At 44.3% G+C, this 18,954-nt stretch overlaps 1 protein-coding gene across 3 annotated transcripts in view; it reads right to left on the bottom strand.

Annotated features, from left to right (window-relative positions):
• Nucleotides 1-18,954, bottom strand: part of clcn3 (chloride channel 3) — a 200,874-nt gene that overhangs the window by 170,774 nt on the left and 11,146 nt on the right. For 2 of the 3 annotated variants that reach the window (XM_078561341.1, XM_078561367.1), the window contains exon 1: nucleotides 11,416-11,487. The exons of the other annotated variant lie outside the window; for it this stretch is intronic. The gene's annotated coding sequence lies outside the window, so the exon portion shown is untranslated. Of the gene's footprint in view, nucleotides 1-11,415; nucleotides 11,488-18,954 lie in introns of those variants that run through there. 3 annotated transcript variants of the gene reach the window in all.

Here is an 18,954-nt window from a genome sequence, read left to right as displayed (position 1 = left end):
AGAGTGAAAAATATTTGCCTCATCTCTGTTTTAAATGGGCGACCCCTTATTTTTAAACAGTGACCCCTAGTTCGAGATTCTCCCAGAAGAGGAAACATCCTCTCCACATCCACCCTATCAAGACCTCTCACGATCTTATATGTTTCAATCAAGTCACCTCTTACTCTTCTAAACTCCAGAGGATACAAGCCTAGTCTGTACAAGCTTTCGTCATAAAACAACCCATCCATTCCTCGTATTAGTCCGGTAAATCTCCTCTGAACTGCTTCCAATGCATTTACATCCTTCTTTAAATAAGGTGACCAATACTGGATATAGTACTCCAGATGTGGTCTCACTCGTGCCCTGTACGACTGAAGCATAACTTCCCTTCCTTTGTATTCAATTCCTCTCACAATAAATGATAACATTCTATTAGCTTTCCTAATTAGTTGTTGTACTTGCATATGAGCCTTTTGTGATTCATGCACTAGGACACCCAGGTCTCCCTGTACCTCAGCGCTCTGCAATCTCTCATTTAGATAATATGCTTCTCTTTTATTCTTCCTGCCAAAATGGACAATTTCACATTTTCCCACATTATACTCTATTTGCCAGACTTTTGCCCACTTACTTAATGACGTGAGAATAAGGGAAGTAAACACGTGGCTAAAGGAGTGGTGCGGGAAAGAGGGGTTCCATTTCGTGGGGCACTGGCATCAGTGTTGGAACAGGAGGGATCTGTACCATTGGGACGGTCTCCACCTGAACCGATCTGGGACCAATGTTCTAGCGAAAAGGGTAAATAGGGTGGTCAACAGGACTTTAAACTAGAAAGTGGGGGGTGGGGGAGGGAAGGGTAAAACTCCAAGAAGTATGACTAATGGGAAACAAAGCAGCAGGTTAGCGTGTGGGGGGTTGGATTCAACTACATGGAAAATTATGAAAAAACTGAAAAGAAAGGAGAGTCCAGGAGAGGCTATTAAAGTCCCCAGAACACAAAATAGGACAGAGTGTTTGGAAAGGGCTAGGAATCTAACTTCAAGCACATCAGATAATGGGACAACAATGAGAAAGGGGACGGGAAATACAGGACTGAAGCTGTTGTATCTGAATGCACGCAGTATATGAAATAAGGTAAATGAGCTTGTGGCACAGATTGAAATTGGCAGGTATGATGTGGCGGGCATCACGGACACATGGCTGCAAGAGGATCAGGACTGGGAGCTAAATATCCAAGGATATACATCCTATCAAAAAGATAAGCAGGTTGGCAGAGGGGGTGGGGTTGCTTTGTCAGTAAGAAATGAAATTAATTCGATAGCAAGAAATGACGTAGGGTCAGATGATGTAGAATCTGTGTGGGTAGAGTTGAGGAACCGCAAAGGTTAAAAAAAACATAATGGGAGTTATGTACAGACCTCCGAACAGTAGTCAGGATGTGGGGCACAAGATACACCAGGAGATAGAAAAGGCGTGTAAGAAAGGCAAGGTTACAGTGATCATGGGGGATTTCAATATGCAGGTAGACTGGGAAAATCAGGTTGGTAGTGGATCCCAAGAAAAGGAATTTGTGGAATGTCTACGAGATGGCTTTTTGGAGCAGCTTGTGGTGGAGCCCACTAGGGAACAGGCAATTCTAGATTTAGTGATGTGTAATGAGGCAGATTTGATAAGGGAGCTTAAGGTGAAGGAATCCTTAGAAGGAAGTGACCATAATATGATAGAATTTTCCCTGCAATTTGAGAGGAAAAAGCTGGAATCAGATGTAATGGTATTACAGTTGAATAAAGGCAACTACAGAGACATGAGGGAGGAGCTGGCCAGAATTGACTGGGAGATGAGCCTAGCAGGAAAGACAGTGGAACAGCAATGGCAGGAGTTTCTGGGAGTAATTTGGGAGACACAGCAAAAATTCATCCCTAGGAAGAAGCATTCTAAAGGGAGGACGAGGCAACCATGGCTGACAAGGGAAATCAGGGACAGCATAAAAGCTAAAGAGAAAGCATAAAATGCGGCGAAGAGCAATGGGAAACCAGGGCATTGGGAAGCCTACAAAGACCAACAGAGGACAACTATAAAAGAAATAAGGAGGGAGAAGATTAAATATGAGGGTAAATTAGCCAGTAATATAAAAGAAGATTGCAAGAGTATTTTTAGATATATAAAGGGTAAGAGAGAGGCAAAAGTGGACATTGGGCCGCTGGAAAATGACGCTGGAGAAGTAGTAGTGGGGAACAAAGAAATGGCGAAGGAACTGAATAGGTGTTTTGCGTCAGTCTTCACGGTGGAAGACACGAATAACATCCCCAAAGTTCAAGAGAGTCAGGGGGCAGAGGTGAGTATGGTGACCATTACCAAGGAGAAGGTGCTAGGAAAACTGAAAGGTCTAAAGGTGGATAAATCACCTGGACCAGATGGATTACACCCCAGAGTTCTGAAGGAGATAGCTGAAAAGACAGTGGAGGCATTAGTAGTGATATTTCAGGAGTCACTAGAGTCAGGGAGGGTCCCAGAAGACTGGAAAATCGCTATTGTAACCCCCCTGTTCAAGAAGGGAGTGAGGCAAAAGACGGGAAATTACAGGCCGATTAGCCTGACCTCGGTCATTGGTAAGATTTTAGAGTCCATTATTAAGGATGAGATTTCAGAATACTTGGAAGTGCATGGTAAAATCGGGCAAAGTCAGCATGGTTTCATCAAGGGGAGGTCATGCCTGACAAATCTGTTAGAATTCTTTGAGGAGGTAACGAGTAGGTTAGACAAAGGAGAGCCAATAGATGTTATCTACTTGGACTTCCAGAAGGTCTTTGACAAGGTGCCGCACAGGAGGCTGCTCAGTAAGATAAGAGCCCATGGTGTTAGAGGCAAGGTACTAGCATGGGTAGAAGATTGGCTGTCTGGCAGGAGGCAGAGAGTGGGGATAAGGGGGTCCTTCTCAGGATGGCGACCGGTGACTAGTGGAGTTCCGCAGGGGTCAGTGTTGGGACCACAACTTTTCACTTTATATATTAATGATCTAGATGAAGGAACTGAGGGCATCCTGGCTAAGTTTGCTGATGATACAAAGATAGGTGGAGGAACAGGTAGTATTGAGGAGGCGGGGAAGCTGCAGAAGGATTTAGACAGGTTAGGAGAATGGGCAAAGAAGTGGCAGATGGAATACAACATGGGGAAGTGTGAGGTCATGCACTTTGGTAGGAAGAATAGAGGCATAGACTATTTTCTAAATGGGGAGAGAATTGAGAAATCTGGAGTGCAAAGGGACTTGGGAGTCCTAGTCCAGGATTCTCTTAAGGTTAACTTGCAGGTTGAGTCGGTAGTTAGGAAGGTAAATGCAATGTTGGCATTTATTTCGAGAGCACTAGAATATAAAAGCAGGGATGTGCTGCTGAGGCTTTATAAGGCTCTGGTCAGACCACATTTAGAATATTGTGAGCAATTTTGGGCCCCGTATCTCAGGAAGGATGTGCTGGCCCTGGAGATGGTCCAGAGGAGGTTCACGAGAACGATCCCAGGAATGAAAGGCTTAACATATGAGAAACGTTTGAGGACTCTGGGTCTATACTCGATGGAGTTTAGAAGGATGAGGGGGCATCTGATTGAAACTTACAGAATACTGAAAGGCCTGGATAGAGTGGACGTGGGGAAGATGTTTCCATTAGTAGGAGAGTCTAGGACCCGAGGGCACAGCCTCAGAGTAAAGGGAAGACCTTTTAGAACAGAGATGAGGAGAAACTTCTTTAGCCAGAGAGTGGTGAATCTATGGAATTCATTGCCACAGAAGGCTGTGGAGGCCAGGTCATTGAGTGTACTGAAGACCGAGATAGATAGGTTCTTGATTGGCATGGGGATCAAAGGTTACGGGGAGAAGGCAGGAGAATGGGGTTGAGAAACTTATCAGCCATGATTGAATGGCGAAGCAGACTCAATGGGTCGAATGGCCTAATTTCTGCTCCTATGTCTTATGGTCTTAAGCTATCTATATCTTTTGTAGCCTCCTTATTTGCTCTTCACAACTTGCTTTCCTACCTAAACAAAAACAAAAATACCTGGAAAAACTCAGCAGGTCTGGCAGCATCTGCGGAGAGGAACACAGTTAACGTTTCGAGTCCGAATGACCCTTCAACAGAAGTTGCTTTCCTACCTACCTTTGTGTCGTCAGCAAATTTGGCAACCATCCCTTCAATCCCTTCATCTAAGTCATTTATATATTTTTTGTGTGCTTGCTAAAAAAGTTCTCTTGAATGCAATTCAAGAATTTTGCACCCTCTGTGCCCTTCACACTGTTCATATCCCAACTGATATTAGGGTAGTTGATTACTGCCCTATTGTTTTTGCATTCAGAAATCTACATATTTGCTCTTCAACCTCCCTTCCACTATTTGGGGATCTATTGTGCACTCCTAGTAGTGTGGCTGCCCCTTTTTCATTTCTGAGCTCAACCCATATGGCCTCATTTGATGCTTCATTTGGTATATCATCCCTTCTCACAGCTGTAATTGATTCTTTAACTAATGATGCTACACCCCCACCTTTCTTATCCCCCTCCCTGTCCTGCCTGAAAACTCTATATCCAGGGATGTTGAGCTGCTATTTTTGCCCCTCCTCAAGCCAAGTTTCCATTGCAGCGATGACATCATCATGTGTCCTGTGCCCTCAGCTCATTGGCTTTATTTATTATGCTCCTTGCATTTACATATATACCTATTAACACTGCTGTACACTTTTTAACTGCTGCTTCTGTATTTCAGAGTCACTCACTAATCCTGCATCTCCCGTTCTTGGCTCTGAATTTGCCCTCAGGTTTCCATCCCTCTGCTAATTTCGTTTAAACCCCCCCTCCCAACAGCACTGGCAAATCTCCCTGCGAGGATATTTGTTCCAGTCCTGTTCAGGTGTAGACCGTCCACTTGTGCAGGTCACAACTTCCCCAGAACCCATCCAGATGCCTCAGAAATCTGATGCCCTCCTTCCAACACTAGCTTTCCAGCCAAGTGTTTATTCACTCAATTCTCCTATTTCAATACTCGCTTGCACGTGGGACTGGGAGTAATCCTGAGATTATGGCTTTAGAGGTCCCGTTTTTCAATCTCCTTTCTAGTTTCCTAAAGTGTGCTTTCAGGACCTCATTCCCTTTCCTACCCAAGTCATTGGTACCAACAATGACCATGACCTCTGGCTGATCACCCTCCCCCAGAAGAATGTCCTGCAGCCACCCCATGACACCCTTGACCCTGGCACCAGGGAGGCAACATCCCATCCTGGAGTCAAGTCTACGGCCACAGAAACGCCTGTCAGTTCCCCTGACTAACGAATCTCCTATTACTACTGCTCTTCCCCTCTTCTTTCTCCCCTCTTGTATAGCAGAGCTGCCTGTTGTGCCACAAACTTGGCTCTGGCTGCACTCGGGAACCAACATCCTCACCGGTATCCAAAATGGAAAACCGATTGATGACCGGGACCCCAGGGGACTCCTGCACTCTCTGCCTTATTTTCTTGGACTGCCTGGCGGTCACCCATTCCCTTTCTGCCTCCATGCTCCTAAGTTGCGGTGTGACCACCTCTCTGAATGCACCATCCACATAGCTCTCAGCCTCATGGATGTGCCGCAGTGACTCCAACCGTCATTCAAGCTCCAAAACCTGGAGCTCAAGGCTCTACTTGGTGACACTTCCTGCACATGTGGTCACCTAGGACACTGGTAGCATTCACAACTTCCCACATGTTGCAGGACACACATTCCACATGACCAAACTGTCCTGCCATGGCTTCAATTTACTTCCCTTGTATTAACTTTATTTTACTTTGGTTTACTTAGCAACTTTATTTTACCTGGCCTCAACTTAACTTTATTTTCCGATTGCTTGTGTTTGTTCCTTAAACGTAAGTAACCCCTTTTAAAAAGGATGTGTTTTTTCTAATTATCAGCTTCTTGATGACACTCCCTAACAGCAGTTTCTCACCAACCAATGAACTTATGTTTCTCCTGCAATGGTAGGTGCTAAGTGTTGCTGATTGCCTGGCTCAGGGTCCTCCTCTCAACTCTCTTCTAGGTGCTGCTGACTGCCTGGCTCAGGGTCCTCCTCTCAATCTCCTCTAGGTGCAGCTGACTGCCTGGCTCAGGGTCCTCCTCTCAATCTCCTCTAGGTGCTGCTGATTGCCTGGCTCAGGGTCCCCCTCTCAATCTCCTCTAGGTGCTGCTGAGTGCCTGCTCCAAACTGTACACACTACTCCAATACCAGTTTACTAAAGTTTTAGACAGGTTCCCCATTCTTTTTTGACTTTTAAATTCTCCACTCCTTGCTATAAAATTCAGTATTTCTGTATGATCATATCCACTTGAGGTGAAACAAAAAGGTCTTGTGAACCTAAATCCCTAAATCTCCCTGATCTTTCACATCGTCTAACTTTCACCCAAAGAATAACGATTTCTTTTTATGTTTTTATCAAAATTCATTAAATCAAATTTGCTCATGTTGAAATCAGTGTCATTTTTCTGCCCATTCAACCATCTAATCAATAAGCGTTCCAGCACCTCTTTAGCATCATATCAACTCTATTGATCGGTGAGTGCACAATTTCATAGATTTGTGGTCACATGGTCATCCGTGTAAGGTTGTGGAATTTCAAATAAAACAAAATTCTGTCCCAAACTTCTTGCACAGTAAATTTTAAACATGGCTTTTCTTCCCATCCAGCTTTTACTTAAAGATTTTTTTCAAAAATTAATCTAATCTGATAAAAAGTGGTAATAACAAGGTAGATGCAGGAAGGATGATTCCCCTGGCTGCAGGGTCAAGAACTAGAGGACAAAGAATAAGGGGTAGGCCATTTAGGACTGAGATGAGGAGGAATTTATTCATTCAGAGGGTGGAGAATCTTTGGAATTCTCTCCCCCAGAGGGCTGTAGAAGCTCAGTCATTGAGTATGCTCAAGACAGAGATTGATCAATTTCTGGATACGAAAGGTATCAAGGGATATGGGGATAGTGCAGGAAAATGGCATTGAGATAGCCATGTTCTGGTTGAATGGCTGAGCAGGCTTATGGGGCCTACTCCTGTTCATATGTTCCTATAACGTGCACACTCCTTTCATTGTCCTGTCAAGCCGTTGTTCAATCATCAAATTAGCTTCATTTTAAAATGGCATTACCAGTCCTTCCCATGAGAATTTTTTTTTTTTAAACATTCTTTTATGGGATGTGGACATCACTGCAAGGCCCAGATGTTGCCCATCCCTAATTACCCCTGAACTGAGTGGCTTGCTGGACCATTTCAGAGTGCAGTTAAGAGTCAACCACATTGCTGTGAGTCCGGAATCATTTGGCCAGACCGGGATAGGATGACAGATTTCTTTCCCTAAGGGACATGAGTGAACCAGATGGGTTTTTATAATAAGCGATGATAGTTTCATGATCACCATTACGGAGACTAGCTTTCAATTCCAGATTTATTTTTACTGATTGCATTTAAATTCCACCAGCTGCCATGACAGGATTTGAACCCGTGTCCCCAGAGCATTTGCCTGGGCCTCCTGGATTACTGATTCAGTGACATTACCACAACATCACCATCTTCCCACAATTGCCAATCTTATTCCAAATATTGCTGGTTATGTTAATTACGTCTAAGTGAATCACCCAAACCTCACCACCTCACCTATCCCGCTCTCGACCCTGACCAACAAACCATACCTGCTAAAGCCAAGAAATCTTTTTAAGATAACCAAATTTCCATCAACTCTTTGCACAGCAAATTCGCCAAAAGCACAAAGTTACAAGTCACTGCAGCTAAAACCATCAAACACGAAATTTGACACTTTCAATGTAGAAAATGTTCAACCAGAGAGCAACTAAATTCCACCAATTAAAAAAAAGTCACACGCACAAAACTTGCTTTTAGTACTCTTGTCTAGACTGGGCGGGGTCAGTTGGACTTTATTAACATCTATAACCCCCTGAAATGCTTCCAAACCTAAACATGCCTTCACCTTCTTGATGAGTTGCATCATTTAAAGCAGGAGAACAGATGCAATAACAGCAGGTTACATTAGGAGGGATATGTTTTCTTTAGATTGACAATGAAATGAATATTATAATTCACCCAGCATGTGGCTTGTCAAGTGTAAAGGAAGCTTGATTCAGTGCAGTTCAAATGACTACATCCTCTCCCTCAAACTCCTTTTGGAATCTGGAGAAAATGATATTAAAAGTAGCTCTGTGCATGGATGAATACATGGGACAAGAGACCTGATTAAATTCCATTATTTTACAGATCTCCCTCATCTCACATACCCTGCACAGATAACACTGTTGACCAGGACAGGAGTTCCTCAGGGTAGTGTCCAAGGCCCAACCATCTTCAGCTGCTTCATCAATGACCTCCATTCCATCATAAGGTCCAGAAGTGGGGGTGTTCACTGATGATTGCACAACGTTCAGCACCATTCTCAACTCCTCAGATACTGAAGCAGTCCATGTCCAAATGCAGCAAGACCTGGACAATATCTAGGCTTGGGCTAACAAAGTGTCAAGTAACATTCGTGCCACACAAGTGCCAGGCAATGACCATCCCCAACGACAGAGAATCTAACCGTCACCCCTTTGACATTCAATGGCATTACCATCACTGAATCCCACTATCAACATCCTGGGGGTTTCCAATACCAGAAACTGAACTGGACTAAGTACAGCTCCAGCGACACTCAAGAAGCTTGACACTATCCATGACAAAGCAACCTGCTTGATTGTCATCCCATCGACAAACATTCACTGCTTCTAAACCAATGCACCGTGGCAGCAGTGTATACACCTACAAGATGAGTGACATCCCCAAAGTTCAAGAGAGTCGGGGGGCAGAGGTGAGTATGGTAGCCATTACCAAGGAGAAGGTGCTAGGAAAACTGAAAGGTCTGAAGGTGGATAAATCACCTGGACCAGATGGGTTACACCCCAGAGTTCTGAAGGAGATAGCTGAAGAGATAGTGGAGGCATTAGTGGCGATCTTTCAGAAATCACACGAGTAAGGGAGGGTCCCAGAGGACTGGAAAATCGCTAATGTAACCCCCCTGTTCAAGAAGGGAGTGAGGCAAAAGACGAGAAATTATAGACCTATTAGCCTGACCTCGGTCGTTGGTAAGATTTTAGAGTCCATTATTAAGGATGAGATTTCAGAATACTTGGAAGTGCATGGTAAAATCGGGTAAAGTCAGCATGGTTTCATCAAGGGGAGGTCATGCCTGACAAATCTGTTAGAATTCTTTGAGGAGGTAACGAGTAGGTTAGACAAAGGAGAGCCAATAGATGTTATCTACTTCGACTTCCAGAAGGCTTTTGACAAGGTGCCGCACAGGAGGCTGCTCAGTAAGAGCCCATGGTGTTAGAGACAAGGTACTAGCATGGATAGAAGGTTGGCTGTCTGGCAGGAGGCAGAGAGTGGGGATAAGGGGGTCCTTCTCAGGATGGCAGCCGGTGACTAGCGGAGTTCCGCAGGGGTCATTGTTGGGACCACAACTTTTCACTTTATATATTAATGATCTAGATGAAGGAACTGAGGGCATCCTGGCTAAGTTTGCAGATGATACAAAGATAGGTGGAGGGGCCGGTAGTATTGAGGAGGCAGGGAGGCTGCAGAAGGGTTTGGACAGGTTAGGAGAATGGGTAAAGAAGTGGCAGATGGAATACAAAGTGGTGAAGTGTGAGGTCATGCACTTTGGTAGGAAAAATAGAGGCATAGACTATTTTCTAAATGGGGAGAGAATTTAGAAATCTGGAGTGCAAAGGGACTTGGGAGTCCTAGTCCAGGATTCTCTTAAGGTTAACTTGCAGGTTGAGTCGGTAGTTAGGAAGGCAAATGCAATGTTGGCATTTATTTCGAGAGGACTAGAATATAAAAGCAGGGATGTGCTGCTGAGGCTTTATAAGGCTCTGGTCAGACCACATTTAGAACCTCCAGAGGAGGTTCACGAGAATGATCCCAGGAATGAAAGGCTTAAGAAATGAGGAATGTTTGAGGACTCTGGGTCTATACTCGATGGAGTTTAAAAGGATGAGGGGGGATCTGATTGAAACTTACAGAATACTGAAAGGCCTGGAAAGAGTGGACGTGGGGAAGATGTTTCCATTAGTAGGAGAGACTAGGACCCGAGGGCACAGCCTCAAAGTAAAGGGAAGACCTTTAGAACAGAGATGAGGAGAAACTTCTTTAGCCAGAGAGTGGTGAATCTATGGAATTCATTGCCACAGAAGGCTGTGGAGGTCAGGTCATTGAGTGTATTTAGGACCGAGATAGATAGGTTCTTGATTGGTAAGGGGATCAAAGGTTACAGGGAGAAGGTGGGAGAATGGGGTTGAGAAACTTATCAGCCATGATTGAATGGTGGCACAGACTTGATGGGCTGAATAGCCTAATTTCTGCTCTTATGTCTTATGGTCTAAGATGTACTGCAGCAAATCACAAAGGCTCCTCAGACAGCACCTTCCAAACGCATGACTGCTACCATCTTGAAGGACAACGGCAGCACATGCATGGGAACACCACTGCCTGGAAGTTTCCCTCCAAGTCACACACCATCCTGACTTGGAACAATATCACTGTTCCTTCACTGTCCTGGAACCTCCTCCCTAACAGCACTGTGGGTGTACCTTCCACCACATGGACTGCAGCGGTTCAAAAAGGCAGCTCACCGCCAACTTCTCAATAGCAATTAGGGATGGGCAACCAACGCTGGCCTAGCCGGTGACACCCCACATCCCATGAACGAACAAAAAAAAAAAATCTGCAAAGGATGCAGAACTCAGTTATAATACATGCAGGCTTTTGAAAAAAATTATTAATGTGGCTCAGCTGGTTCAACATTTCTTTCCCTTAAATATACAGATGAAAGGAAGCTACTGAATTTTTAAACACAGCCCAACATTGTTCAAGAGAACTTACAGGAGAACAACGTTATTTTGTTTTCTTAATTTCTGAAAGGCCAAGCTTTGGGCAGCACTGGTTCCCTACACTAATTAACATACTCAGCCACGACAGCTACTCCCTCAGCTGTAATGCAGTGACAGTTTGCATTCATGCAGCAGGAGCAAAATCAACCTGACATACAGCTGTACCCAGTGGTGGGGTGTGAGGGTCGGGGTATAAACTGGACGGCCTTCTCCCCTTTCTGCTGGTGCATTTGTGTCCAAGGTACAACGCCATCCTGCCCGATATAAACTATTCCCGTTTTACAACCCACTGCACCCAGCAGCCCCTCCCCCACCCCAGACACAGTACTTTAACCCGCCCCCAACCAGCTGACACGAAAAACAGGGGCTGATGCATAACCGGCACCTTTTTTAAAAGAGAACAACATCCACACAAAAAAAATGTAAAAGCAGCACGACATGTTTGCTCACACATGAAAGGACAGCCATCAACATTTCAGCACTGTACCTACTCTGCATATTATCCTCCCGGCTCCTGTTGTCATGGCACACTGGGCCAATTGACGTTCTGACATCGCGAGACTAGGCTCTCGCGTTCCCCACAAGCCCCGCCCCCCCAACCAAGCTCCGAGGACCCGCCCATGATTGGCTGGGGATGGGCAAAGCACACACTGCGCCTTCCTCTTAGTAATGCGCAGGCGCACGGTTCCCGTCGGAATAACGCAGGCGCAGCAGCAAGAGCAAGAGGGGGCGGGGTCACAACAGTCGTTGCTTGCAGTCAGCGTTAGACCTTTTGTTCCAGAGTAACTGAACGGGGCGGTTTAATTCCAGAGTAACTGAACGGGGCGGTTTCACTCCAGAGTAACTGAACGGGGCGGTTTAGTTCCAGAGTAACTGAACGGGGCAGTCTAGTTCCAGAGTAACTGAACGGGGCAGTTTAGTTCCAGAGTAACTGAACGGGGCAGTTTAGTTCCAGAGTAACTGAACGGGGCGGTTTGACTCCAGAGTAACTGAACGGGGCGGTTTAACTCCAGAGTAACTGAACGGGGCGGTTTAACTCCAGAGTAACCGAACGGGGCGGTTTAACTCCAGAGTAACCGAACGGGGCGGTTTAGTTCCAGAGTAACCGAACGGGGCGGTTTAACTCCAGAGTAACCGAACGGGGCGGTTTAACTCCAGAGTAACCGAACGGGGCGGTTTAACTCCAGAGTAACCGAACGGGGCGGTTTAGTTCCAGAGTAACCGAACGGGGCGGTTTAGTTCCAGAGTAACCGAACGGGGCGGTTTAGTTCCAGAGTAACCGAACGGGGCGGTTTAGTTCCAGAGTAACCGAACGGGGCGGTTTAACTCCAGAGTAACCGAACGGGGCGGTTTAACTCCAGAGTAACCGAACGGGGCGGTTTAGTTCCAGAGTAACCGAACGGGGCGGTTTAACTCCAGAGTAACCGAACGGGGCGGTTTAACTCCAGAGTAACCGAACGGGGCGGTTTAACTCCAGAGTAACCGAACGGGGCGGTTTAACTCCAGAGTAACCGAACGGGGCGGTTTAACTCCAGAGTAACCGAACGGGGCAGTTTAACTCCAGAGTAACCGAACGGGGCAGTTTAACTCCAGAGTAACCGAACGGGGCAGTTTAGTCCTGGAGTAACCGAACGGGGCAGTTTAGTCCCAGAGTAACCGAACGGGGCAGTTTAGCTCCAGAGTAACCGAACAGGGCAGTTTGGCTCCAGAGTAACTGAATAGGATAATTGAACACCAAAGGCCCCTGGTGTATTTGCTATTTGTCTTTGCTGTTTGGTGATAAGTTTTGGTGTTATTGTCATCTTGTTTAGAGCCTATCACTTGTTGAATTTGCATTTTTTAAATAAAATTAAAAGTTACAGATCAAGGAAAGTCTCCCTTGCTGGGCAATAATACTTCTCTTCTGCTACTGTCCAGTCTCTTTCGCTGCATTTTCCCTACCCTGTGGAAACCTATTTGGAGGTGGGGTTTGCCAGGAAAATAGCCAGGATCCATGTCTGGATTGCCGGCCAGCACATTCCTAGAAGCTGACTGGAAATCAGGGAGTCTGCTTGTTCCACAGAGGAAGGCAGCTAATTAATCAAATTAAGGCAAGAACACAAGAATTTGGAGCAGGAATCGGCCATTCAGCTCCTTGAACCTGTTTCGCCATTCGATACGATCATGGCTGATCTAATTGTGGCCTCAACTCCTTTCTGGAGTCAGCACTTTTCTGCCTGTGCCCCATCACTCTTGACTCCTTTGTTGATCAAAAATCTCTAACTTATTGAATATATTCAATGACCCAGCCTCCACTGCTGTCTGGAGAAGAGAATTCTGTAGACTAACGAGAGAAAAGATTTGTCCATATCGCAGTCTCGAATGGGTTACTCCTATTTTTAAACTGTTCCCTTGTTCTAGACACCCCCACAAGGGGAAATATCCTCTCAGCATCCACCCTATCAAGTCCTCTCAGGATCTTGAATGTTTCATTAAGATCACCTCTAATTTCTTTAAACTCCAATGGGTATCAGCCCAACCTGCTTATCATAAGATAACCCTTGCATTCTAGGAATCGGTATAATGAACCTTCTCTGAACTGCTTCTAATACAACTATATCCTTTCTTAAGAAAGGAGACCAAAACTGAACACGCTGCTCCAGATATGGTCTAACAACGGCTCTGTGCAGCTGCAGCAAGACTTCCCTACGTTTATACTTGATTCCCCTTGCAATAAATCCCAACATTTCATTTGCTTCCCTGCATACCAATTTTTTGTGTTTCATGTACAAGGACATCCAGATCACTCAGAGTTCTGCAGTCTCCATTCAAATAATATACTGCTTTTTATTCTTCCTGCCAAAGTGGACAAGTTCACATTTTCTCACATTATACTCCATCTGCCAATTTTTTTGCCCACTCACTAACCCATCTAAATCACTTTGGACTCTTTAAGTCCTTTTGACAACTTACTTTCCTACATATCTTTGTGTCATCAGCAACTTTACCTGCCATAGATTCACTCCCTTCATCCAAATCATTGATAGAGAGTGGAAATAATTGAGGCCCCAGCACTGATCCCTATGGCACTCCACAAGTAACAGCTTCCAAACCTGAAAATGATCCATTTATGCCGATTCTTCCTCTATCCATGGTAATATGTTACCCCCTACATCATGAGCTCTTATTTTCTGTCGTGACCTTTGATGTGGCACCTTATTGAATACCTTCTGGAAATCCAAGTACACCAAATCGACAGGTTCCCCTTTATCCACCTTGCTTGTTACTTCCTCAAAGGACTCTAATAAATTAATCAAACATGATTTCCCTTTCACAAAACCATGTTGACTCTGCCTGATTGCATCATGATTTTATAAATGTCCTACTCCTTAATAATGGATTCTAGCATTTTTCCTTTGATAGATATTAGGCTAACTGGCCTATAGTTTCCTGCATTCTGTCTCTCTCCTTTCTTACACACAGGTGTTACATCAACGATTTTCAAATCCTTTGAGACGCTTCCAGATTCTGGGGAATTTTGGAAAATTAAAATCAATGCATCTACTATGTCTGCAGCCACTTCTTTTAAGACCCTAGGATAAAAGTCACCAGGTCCAGAGGTTCCTCCCTCCCTTTTACCTCTTGATTTTAAAGTATTCTTGGGATGCTTTTTGTGCCTTCTACAGTGAAGACAGGCACAAAATATCTGTTCAATGCTTCTGCCATTTCCTTGTTTCCCATTATTATTTCCCCAGACTCACTCTCTAGAGGACCAATGCTCATTTTACCTACTCTTTTCCTTTTCAAATACTTGTAGAAACTCTTACGATCTGTTTTTTATATTTCTAGATCACTGTCTTTCATACTCAAATTTCTCCCTCCTTGATTTTTTTGGGGTCATTCTTTGCTGGTCTCTAAAAACTGTTCAATCTTCTGACCTGCCACTAATCTTCACAGTGCAGTGTGTTTTTTCTTTCAATTTGATACTATCTTTAATTTCTTTAGTTAGCCACAGATGGTGCACCCTTCTTATAGAGTCCTTATTTCTCAATGGAATTTTCCTTTGCTGAGAGTTTTGAATGGACATCTGCTCTCGGCTGGAGGGGGACTTGCAGTGGGAGTGGGAAGATCCAGTTGTCATCATCAACATAGATAGGACGAGGAAAGAGGTTCTGCTTAGGGAGTGTAAGCACTAGGGACTAAAAAAGCAGAACTTAAAAGGTAATAAATCCTGGGTTATAACCTAAGCCATTAGCAAATTGGCAAAGGGAAAATCATGGCTCAAAGATTGGTGTGGGAGAAATAAGTTTCAAATCATGGGCCACTATCAGTAGCACTGGGTAAAGTGGGGACTGTACCATTGGGACGGCCTTCACCAGAACTGTCCTGGGACCAGTGTTCTGGTGAGTCATATAACTAGGGCAGCAGAAAGGGCTTTAAACTAAATAGTGGGGGCAACAAATTAAGTAAGGGAAGATGTGATAAGTTACAGGGAGAGAACAAGGCAAGAGAACAAAGTAGCAATAAAGGTAATGATAATTAGAGTGTAGCAGGAAGGGTCAGATTACAAACTTAAGAGTATAAAGAGTTACAAGAGCAGGTCAGAGGCTAGGAGTTCTGCAGAGAGTAAGTCACCTCCTGACTCCCCAAAGCCTGTCCACCATCTACAAGCCACAAGTCAGGAATGTAATGGAATACTCCCCACTTGCCTGGATGAGTGCAGCTCCAACAACACTCAAGAAGCTCGACAACATCCAGGACAAAGCAACCCGCTTGAGTGGCACTCCATCCACCAACTTAAACATTCACTCCCTCTGCCAATGACGCACAGTGGCAGCATTGTGTACCATCTACAAGATGCATTGCAGCAACTCACCAAGGCTCCTTTAACAGCATCTTCCAAAACCGCTACCTCTACCACCGAGCAGGACAAAGGCAGCAGATGCGTGGGAACGCCACCATTTACAAGTTCCACTCCAAGCCACACACTATCCTGACTTGGTACTAGAGCGCCGTTCCCTCACTGTTGCTGGGTCAAAATCCTGGAACTCCCTCCCGAACAGTTCAAGAAAGCAACTCCTCACCACCACCTTCTGAAGGGCAATTAGGGATGGGCAATAAATGTTGGGCCTGGCCAGCAACACCCAAATCTCATGAACAAATTTTTTTAAAAAGGTATGCCAGCAAATAAGGTTAGAGGATGCAAAAATAGTAAAAAGACAGTATCTGAATGCACGTTACATTCATAACAAAACGGGTTAATTGTCAGCTTAAATAGAGACAAATATATATGATCTGATAGCCATTACAGAAACATGGCTGCAAGATGACAAAGGCTGGGATCTGAATATTTAAGGATATGTGACATTTCAAAAGGACAGGAGGCTAGGAAAAGGAGGTGAGTTCGTTTTTTTAGTTAGAGATGACATCAGTACTTTAGTGAGATGACCTTAGTTCTAAAGATCAAGATGGAGAGTCACTTTGGGTAGAGACAAAAACAGCAAAGGCAAGAAGTCATTCCTGGGAGTACTTATAGGTCCTCTAACAATAATTACACTGTAGGATGGGGTAGACAGGAAAAAATAATGGGGCTTGTGAGAAAGGTGTGCCGATAATGATGGATGATTTTAATCTACATATAATCTGGACAAACCGGATTGGCAAAGATAACCTGGAAGATGAGTTCATTGGCTGTTCTTGGGACAGTTTATTAAAGTAGCATGTTCTAGAGCCAACCAGAGAGCAGGCTATTCTGGACCTGGGAATGTGAAATGAGACAGGATTAATTAATGACCTCATAGTAAATGTACCCCTAGGTAGCAATGATCATAACATGATTAAATTTCGCATTCAATTTGAGGGAGAGTAGTGTGTGTCTAAGACTAGTGTTTTAAACTTAAATAAAGCTAATTATATGGGTATGAAGACAGAGCTGGCTAATGTGAACTGGGAAATTAGGTTAAGGGACAGGTCAGTAGAGATGCAGTGGCAGACATTTAAAAGCTTTTTCATAACACTCAGATATATTCCAGGGGAAAGACACATCATCCGTAACTAAGGAAGTTAAAGATGATATTAAATTGAAAGAAAAAGTGTACAATTCCATGAAGATTAGTGGCAGGGCAAAAGATTGGATACAACATAAAATAAATAGCAAAGAATGACTAAAAAATAATGAGGGTGAAATTAGTCTATGTGGGAGAGCTAGCTAGAAATATAAAAACAGATACTGAGAGTATCTACAGGTATTCAAAATGGAAGAGAGTAACTCAAATGAGCGTTGCTCCACTAGAGAGTGATTCTGGGGAATTAATAACAGAAAATAAGGAAATGGTGGATGTAGTGAACAGATATTTTGTGCCTAGCCTCATTGCAGAGAGTACAAATAACATCCCAGAAATAATTGCAAATCAAGAGATGAAAGGGAGAGAGGAACTTAAAACAATTACAATCACCAGGGAAAGAGTACTGAGAAAATTATTAGAACTAAAGGCTGTCAAGTCCTAAGGTCCTGCTGGATTTCATCCTTGGGTCTTAAAATGGATTCTGGAAGGGTCCCCATCAGATTGGAAAATAGCGAATGTGATTCCTCTATTTATGAAAGGAGGGAGACAGAAAGCAGGAAACTACAGGCCAGTTGGCTTAACATCTGTCATACCAAAAAATCTGGAATCTATTATTAAAGAGGTTATAGCAGGGCACTTAGAAGTCTCATCCTCTGGAGCTGCTGGCCTATCCGATTGGCCGCAGCTTCATCAGTCCCGGCAGTGCCAAGATGGTGTCAGTTGCAGCTACCGGGGCTACAGGAGAAGGAGAAAATCAAGGCCCATGAATCCCCGGAGCAAGTAGGTCCGGGGTCTTGTGTATGGGAGGATTTGGGTAGGTCAGGGAGAGGGGTGGGGTGGACAATGTGGGTTTAAGGGAGGGAGCAGGTGGGAAGGGAGGGGGTGTTCGACCTAAGGGGGGGGGGCCACCCATGATCGGCAAAGGGCAGCCCCGAAGAACACCCTTTCTTCCGTCCTTTAAACGTTTGATTTTAAAAATTGAGCTTCCCGCACCCACCTTGCTGCCCACGCCAAGTGTTTTATGGCATGGGCAGTGTATTATCAGAGTCAATTGGCTTGATAACAAGCCTAATTGACCCTTGATTATTCATTTAAATATGGCAGCGGGCTGCCAATTTTGGTGCCTGCCCGCCCCCCTGTATTATGGGGGAGAGCTCAGGGGTGGGCGGGAAGGTGGTGGGATGGGCACCCGCCCTATTTTACATGCCCTCTCCACGGGAAACGCGCCCGCTGGGGGCACGTAAAATTCAGCCCAGTGAAGGCAGGGTCATTAAATATCTTTAAGTCTGAGTTAGATTTTTGATTGACAAAGGAGCCAAAGGTATAGGGGGTAGGTGGGAAAGTACAGTTGTGAACACAGTTAGATCAGCCATTATGGTATCAAATGGCGGAGCAGGCTCGAGGGGCCGACTGGACTACTCCTGCTCCTAATTTGTACGTTCATATAAATCATGAAACTACCGTATCTTTCATAATATTATTGTGAAGTATTGTAAAGTCGGCTTATGTTTGTGTGTGTGTGGATGGTCCTGTCTGTGTGACTGATTTAATTGAATTAGAGTCAGAAATTTACAATACTAATGAGTGAGCTAGGGTAAAGTCAGCACTTAAGATGTGAATGAAATTTGCATTTTAAGATAAGTGGAGAGGTGTTTGGTTCTCAAAGAAACATGATAAAGTTTTACAACTGACGGGGTAAATAGGGCAAGGTTATTACGTTCATTTTTCCCGAAAGGAAAATGCCATATTGACAACATGAAAGATTTTTATAGTATGAGAAAAGTAAATTCCAAAGACACGTGGAAACAATGGGATTTACAGATTAAACAGGAAGGAATATATTTAAAGAAGGATGAAAGGTTGCATCAGGGGTGGCCATGTAAGATCTAAAAGATACACCATGTGAAACAGACTTGGGGAAACAGCCTCTAGTCACTTTGCAGAAGTCTGCTGTTCCAGTAACAAAAGTTGTATTAAAAAGCCTTT

The sequence above is a fragment of the Cetorhinus maximus genome, chromosome 2 (genome assembly GCF_964194155.1).
Source record: "Cetorhinus maximus chromosome 2, sCetMax3.hap1.1, whole genome shotgun sequence".
In the NCBI taxonomy this organism is placed as follows: Eukaryota; Metazoa; Chordata; class Chondrichthyes; order Lamniformes; family Cetorhinidae; genus Cetorhinus; species Cetorhinus maximus.
This window is presented reverse-complemented; position numbering and strand designations above follow the sequence as displayed.